Source organism: Apium graveolens, chromosome 7 (assembly GCF_009905375.1).
Source record: "Apium graveolens cultivar Ventura chromosome 7, ASM990537v1, whole genome shotgun sequence".
In the NCBI taxonomy this organism is placed as follows: Eukaryota; Viridiplantae; Streptophyta; class Magnoliopsida; order Apiales; family Apiaceae; genus Apium; species Apium graveolens.
The window spans coordinates 216,479,346-216,487,330 of record NC_133653.1 but is presented as its reverse complement, the minus strand read 5'-3'; the positions used below and the strand labels follow the sequence as shown (position 1 = coordinate 216,487,330).

Sequence of the window (7,985 nt, the reverse complement as noted above, 5' to 3'; positions counted from 1 at the left end):
ATAAATTCATCACCGCCCACTGCCCGCTCGTAAAGGGTCATCGCGGTACGGCAAAAAAATTCTCAGGGTACCCGGTAATTCGAATTCCAACCAAAAATTTTGCCGATTTCTTCGAATAAACTAATCGCACGGAATTATTTATATCACAAATATCTATCAAAATTCCTACAAAATAATTATAATTAAAAATCAAGTTAACCGAATTAATACAACCAACAATAACAACAGAAGCAACATGAACACAGCCACACACATGTGCAGTGCGTGCAGCGGTACATCAACACAACGCCACCCGCCCCTCACCGGAATCGGAGAAGAAGGCGGCGATCGGATAAATAAAAAAAGGCAACACAGAAGCTATAATCAATTGTATACATATATACATACATATATATATATATGTATAAGCACACAACAATAGGAAGAAACCGAGGCCACCGAGCACGGCCCCTCACTGGAAAAAAAACGAACCGGAATGAACACAGCGGCGAAGCAGAGAACCAAGGAAGAGAAAAACGAAGGAGAAAAAGAAAAGAGACCGAGACAGGGCACGCACAGGGGGGTGAGGGTATGGTTTTTAATATTTTTTTGTTGATTCCCCTGCTAACACGTATCAATTAGAATGGATACGTATCAGAATTCTTGTATAGAATTTTGACACGTGTCCCTTAATAACGAATGGTCCAAATTTCTGGCTCACTTTCGCAAATAAATGTACCGTGGTGCACATAAATCAGTTTCAAAAAATTATAAAAATAATCTTAAAATAATAGAAATATCCCGACGTTTATAAGAACATAAATTTTGTAATTTTAAAACAATTTTTGGGACGCAATAAATACCCGGATTTAGCGATTGGACGGAACAATGTGCGATTCAAAACACATCAAAATGAATCCAAATTAGTCTCAAAATGTCAGAAATATCCCGGAGTACATAAAAACGTAATTTTCACAATTTTAAAACAATTTCTGAAATGTTGATTATACCCAATTTTAACAATTAAACGAAACAACGCGCGGGTGAAACTAATCCTGAAAATTTGCAAAATAATTTTAAAATTCTCAGAATAATATAAACTTAATAAAATATGAATTTCATGATTTTTGAAGAATTCTGGATTTAAATATGGATTTTACAAATAAACACCATCAGAAAATCATTTAAAGATAAATAATTAATGAAATATTGATTTCTCAATTTTATAAAATCCAAAAAATAATAGTTGAAATTATAAAATCATAAAACCAAGTTTAGAGGTAATCCAGATATTTATGGAATTAAAACTGTAATGAAATCACTTTTACAAGTGAAACAAAATCATATAACTCAATAATAACTCACAAAAATTCCAACCTATATACCAATAAATCACAGACACATAAATAACATCAACACACTGCTGCCAAAACCAATACACATATTTTATTTAATTACTTACTCAATTATTACACTTTTAAAATAATATAAAATATACGTGCCGTTATATATAGCACTAGTATTGTCTCACATAATTGGAATATTGTGTAACACTAGGCCATAGTCCATTAGCTGATTTCTAATCCAAAGCACTTGAGCACAACAACTTCCTGCAGCTATGTATTCAGCCTCTGCTGTAGAAGTTGACACAAATTGTTGTTTCTTGCTATACCAGGATAAAAGTCTTTGTCCAAGAAACTGACAGTTTCTACTAGTGCTCTTTCTGTCAACCCTGCATCCAGTAAAATCTGCATCTGTGTAGCCAACAACTTCAAAACCAGTTCCTTTAAGATACCATAATCCCAAGTTTGGAGTCCCCTTCAAGTATCTGAAAATCCTCTTTACAACCATCAAATGTGATTCTTTTGGATTGGATTGAAATCTTTCACACAAACATGTTGCAAACATGATGTCTGGTCTACTAGCAGTTAAATAAAGCAATGATCCAATCATCCCTCTATAGCTTAAAATATCTACACTTTTGCCCTTTTTATCTTTATCCAACTTTGTTGTTGTAGACATAGGTGTAGATGAAGGTGAACAGTCAACCATACCAAACTTCTTCAATAAATCTTTGACATACTTAGTTTGGATGATGAAGATTCCATCACTTCTTTGACTGACTTGTAGTCCAAGAAAGTAACTTAATTCCCCCATCATACATTTCATATTCACTCTGCATAAGCCTGGAAAATCTTTGGAACAACTTTTCATTTGTAGAACCAAAGATGATATCATCTACATAAATTTGAATTAGGATCATATCATCACAATGTTTCTTGTAGAAGAGAGTTTTATTTATAGTCCCTCTAGTAAAACCATGTTTAAGTAGGAATTCTGACAACGTATCATACCAAGCTCTAGGTGTCTTCTTTAGTCCATATATAGCCTTGAGTAGCTTGTACACAAAATCTAGAAATTTTGGATCTTCAAAGTCAGGTGGCTGTTGCACATAAACCTCTTCTTCTAGCTCACCATTTAGGAAGGCACTTTTGACATCCATTTGATACACTTTAAAATTTGAATGTGCAGCAAATGCTATAAAAATCCTTATTGCTTCAAGTCTTGCAACTGGAGCAAAAGTTTCATCATAATCAATTCCTTTTTCCTGTAAGTAGCTTTTAGCAACCAACCTTGCCTTGTTTCTGGTAACTATACCATTTTCACCCATCTTGTTCCTGAACACCCATTTTTTTCCAATTATACTTCTGTTCTTTGGTGCAGGAACTAACTCCCAGACTTTGTTCCTTTCAAACTGATTCAAATCTTCCTACATGACAGATATCCAATCAGGATCCATTAGAGCTTCTTCAGTTTTCTTAGGCTCTACTTGAGACAGAAAGCATGCATGTAGGCACTCATTAGCAGTTGCACTTCTAGTTCTCACACCAGTAGTAGGATCACCAATAATTACTTTTCCAGTATGACTTCTATCCCACTTCCTTGTGTGAGTTTCTTGGCTTGTGACTTCATCATTTTCTTCATTATTGGTATGACTGGTAAATCCTTCTTCTCTTTCTCCCCCTGAGTTTGTGCTGTCAAATTCAGGTGTTTGAGATGAGCTTCCATTCCCATGATTTTCCTGTTCAGTAGTTTCTTCATTCATCATCTGTTGTGCATTGACTTCAACTTCTCCATCAGAATCACTATCAATATTGATATTTTCAAATGCAAGGGCTTCAGCTGCATTATCATCAAGGCATTCCAAGCCTGGACATTTGTCATCATCAAAAGTCACATATGTACTTTCCATAATCTTCTTTTGATCAATTACATAGACCTTGTAGGTAGTTCTCTCCAATGAATATCCAGGAAAAATTGTTTCAAAAACCTTTGAGTCAAATTTTCCCACATATTCAGAGTTGTCTTTTAAAATGTAACACTTGCTTTCAAACACATGAAGATGCTTTACAGTAGGCTTTCTCTTAGACAGGATTGAGTAAGGTAATTTTCCATGAGCCTTGTTAATGAGATATCTGTTTTGAGTGTAGGATGCAGCGTTAACAGCTTCTTCCCAAAAAATTATTGGCAAGTTGGCATCTTGCAACATTGTTCTAGCAACTTCTACCATTGTTCTATTCTTTCTTTCAACTACCCCATTTTGTTGAGGTGTTCTTGCAGTAGAGAACTTTTGAACAATGCCTTTATTTTTGCAGAATTCAATTAATGTTGCATTTCTGAATTCTGTTCCATTATCACTTCTCAATCTCTTTACACAGTTTTGATCTTCAGCCTATTTTTCTATCTTCTTTATGTGTTGAATTATGATGTGTGGAGTCTCATTTTTAGAGTGCATAGACTCTACCCAAGTGTATCTTGAGAAATCATCCACCATCACAAGTGCATATTTGTTCCTTGAAATTGATAAGATATTTACTGGCCCAAACAAGTCCATGTGAATAAGTTGCAATGGTGCACTTATAGAATTCACAGTTTTTAACTTGTGACTTGATCTTTTCATTTTTCCTTTCTCACAGGCTTCACAAACTTCAACTTGAGCAAACTCCAGATTAGGAATGTCTCTTACTAACTCCTTTTTGACCAAGGTGTTAATTGCCTTGAAATTCAAGTGAGATAACTTTTTATGCCATAGGTTGCTTTGTTCTTCTGATGGCTTGGTATAAAAGCAACAAATACCATCCTCATTTATTGGGTCCAAGTCTGCAACAAACAAGCTTCCTTTCCTTGCTCCTTTCAGAGCAACTTTATTGGTTTTCTTGCTGATGAAAATACATTCTTTTTTGTCAAATAGAGCTTTAAAACCTTTGTCTGCAAATTGACTGACACTGAGAAGATTTACTTCAAAACCATCTACTAATGCTACATCATCAATGACAACATTTCTAGAAACAATCTTTTCATATCCCATTGTGAATCCTTTGATGTTGTCTCCAAAGGTCACCAAAGGGCCAGCCTTCTCCTCAAACTGTGATAGCAGGGCCTTATCACCTGTCATATGTCTGGAACATCCACTGTCTATGATCCATACGACCTTCTTCATTTTGCCCTGCACACAATAAGTTTTAAGTATATTTAGCGACCCAAACAGTGTTGGGCACTTTCTTCTTGTTAACTGATTTAGTATAAGTAGAATGAGTTGTTTCAGATAAAATAGAATTCATTGACTGTTGTGCATTTTCCCTATCTGTTGTAGACCCAATGTTTATTTCTTTGAGGTCTACTCTCAGTTTGTGGCAACTTTTCATGACTTTCAAGTTGCAAGGGATGCAATCAAACTTGTCATAGAATGAGTATGGATCATTTGCATCTGCTTTACTGTATTTACATGCTCCTTCAACTGGCTTGCTAACAACCTTTTTACAAAGGTGAGTTAGGTGAGTCACAGAGCCACATTTCTCACATTTCTTTCTTGGAGCATCTGCAATATAAGCAAAATTATTGCTTTTGTTTATCCCAATTTTCTCATTTCTATTCTTCTTCTTCTTTCTTGCATCTTCAGTTTTGGTTTCTTGGACAGGTGTCTTGGAGCCTTGGTTGTCCATGAGCTTCTCTTCAGCTTTGGAAGATTGAGTTGCTTCTGCATTTTTCTTCTCATTGTCTTCATCAACAATTTCTTGCTTGATAATCAACTCTTCTTCACTGAAGTTAACTTCACATGCCTTGAACATAGGTGAACCAACCTTTTTCAGCATTACTGGAATATTTTTATTTTCGGTTGCCTTTTCTTTATCACCTATATTTTTCTTCTTGATGTTCAAGGCATCATAATCAAGACCAATAGCAATATTGGCATATGGCTTGTTTTTTTCATGGTATTGTCCAACCAACTCAGATGCATTCTTGAAGGACTTCAACTTTACTTCATTCTTTTCCAGCTTCTCCCTTAAAACTGCTGATAAGTGGTATTTTATACCACTTAGAACGTCTTATAATAGCTTAAATTGGTGTCTTGAAATCAAGTATTTTGTGTATTTGATGTGTTTTTCTAGTGTTTGTGCATTTCAGGGTATTAGTTGCATTCCGGGGGAGAATTCATCAAAAATAAGCCTTGGCATGTGTCTAACATTGCAAGAGGGAAGAGAGGAGCAGATTACAGCGAAGAAACGGAGCAAAAACAGACCATTTTCCAGTAGGGGTCTGAGCGCCCACTCAGCTATTTCTGTTTGGCTTCCAACTTCTGAGTAATCTGAGTTTTATGGGACTCCTATATAAGTAGTTTTCAGAGACGTTTCACGTGTGTTGGATCGTTGTATTAATCAAGGAGCGAAGGAGATAAGGAAGAAGACCCTTTTAGCACATCGCAACGAAGAGGAAGCATATTTTCTTGTAATTCTTTATTTCGTTGTAACGTTGGATGCTAGTTTTCTTACTTTGAACCTATTACTCTTGTGACGTACTCTGGTTTAATATAATTAATTTAGTTATTATTCTTTTGTGTTTATTTATCATGTTTTCATATGAACCCATGATGACGATAAGTGCTAACATGGGCTAATCGTGATCATGGGGTCGTAACGGATTTACTATGGAATTCTTTAGTTAGTTGTTTAATACCTTAGTATGTGATGATTGTATGATATCTAGTATTGGTTGTGCGTATTCGTCTTATGTGCGTCGCGAACATATAAGATAGGGTGTTAATCTCTTGTGAAGCGATGGTGGATCTCGAGATTTAGAACTTGCCATGCTATCATAGGTTCATGTACGAGTCTGCATGATTAGTGGGTAACTCTAACCGTTTTATTCGCCCTGTGTAATCAAAAGGAATAACTTGTTCTTAAATCATTATGTTGTCAATTTCTGTAGACATATAGGGACTCAACATAATTGATGCCTATTCAACTTCTATCTTAATTGTGGATGTTTGGTAGAATGGTATTAGTACAATGAAAGTTGGCTTTTATCAGTTTCGTGTTATTCGATTAATATCATCACTGTTGCATGCTAAGGGTAATAACAATGACTATTGAAGAAAGTAGTAATGAAGTTGTGATCTCATGAGTGTTTTAATATTATTAATTCGAAGTGTTAATTAAGTGATTAATTTTAGTAATTAATTGTAGTTATTAATTAGTTACTTAAATCTAAGTGTTATTGTCTTAGCATTGAGAAGTAATCATACATTGGTGAGTGAGTTTAATTGAACATAATTAGTCTGAGTCTTTGTGGGAACGAACTAGAAAGTATTTTATATTACTTGCGAACGCGTATACTTGCGTGAATATTAGCGCATATTTTCGCCCTAACAAGTTTTTGGCGCCGCTGCCGGGGACTCGGCGTATCTGTTTAGTTTATGTACTTACCATCATTGGTTGTTAGGACTCAGTGATTAAGACGTGTTACTTATTGTTTTCGGTTGTGTTTCAGGTACTTTAGCGAGCGTTTATGCAAACTCGTTCTCGTACTCGCAAGAGGACTTTAGATACAGCTGAGGAGACAGACGAAGTTCTTGATATTCCGGAGAAGATAGATTTAGAAGATTCGGATTCAGGAAGTGAGCAGAAGGAGCCAGTAATCATGGGTAATCATATTGTTCCGGCAGATCCAGCTCTTATGGATTTTCTCGGCCTAAAATTGATGACATTCAGTCAAGCATTATTCATCCGGCTATCCAAGCTAACACCTTTGAAATCAAGCTGGGCACTATTCAGATGGCGCAGAACTCTGTTTCTTTCGGAGGAGCTGCGACTGAAGACCCCAACATGCACATAAGGAATTTTGTTGAGATCTGCAGTACTTTCAAATATAATGGTGTGACTGATGAGGCTATCAAGCTGGGGCTTTTCCCATTCTCATTGAGGGATAAAGCTAAGGACTGGTTACATTCTGAACCAGCTGGGTCCATCACTACTTGGCAAGATCTTGCGCAAAAGTTTTTGGTGAAGTTTTATCCAATGGCAAAGACTGCTGCTATGAGGAGTGCTCTTACTCAGTTTATGCAGCAACCTACAGAATCTATGTGCGAAGCTTGGGAGCGCTACAAGGAAATGTTGAGAAAGTGTCCACATCATGGAATGCCCGATTGGATGGTGATCACTGGTTTCTATAATGGTTTAGGGGCCCAATCTCGGCCCATGCTCGATGCAGCAGCTGGAGGCGCCTTGTGGGCCAAAAGCTATATTGAGGCTTATAATCTTATTGAGACTATGGCTGTAAATGAGGATCAAAACCCAACTCAAAGGATGATGTCTGGGAAGGTAGCAGGTATTCTGGAAGTCGATGCAGCCACCGCTATTGCAGCGCAGCTCCAAGCGCTGTCTATGAAGGTCGATTCTCTAGCTACCTATGGAGTCAATCAAATAGCTATGGTCTGTGAGCTTTGTGCAGGTTCTCATGCTACGGATCAGTGTTCTCTTGTTAACGAATCTGTTCAGTATGTGAACAATTATCAGCGACAACAACAGCCTGTGCCAGCTACTTATCATCCTAACAACAGAAATCATCCAAATTTCAGCTGGGGTAATAATCAGAATGCTATTCAGCCACCATATCAGCAAGGTGTGAGTAAACAGTTCAATCCACCTGGATTCCAGCAACCACAGTAA

The 7,985-nt window shown here is 36.6% G+C and overlaps 1 non-coding gene across 1 annotated transcript; it reads right to left on the bottom strand.

Moving 5' to 3' along the window:
- Positions 1-7,349: 7,349 nt before the first annotated feature.
- Positions 7,350-7,456, bottom strand: LOC141675335 (small nucleolar RNA R71). The gene has a single exon (XR_012555993.1). It is a non-coding gene; the product is annotated as a small nucleolar RNA R71 (small nucleolar RNA).
- Positions 7,457-7,985: the final 529 nt, after the last annotated feature.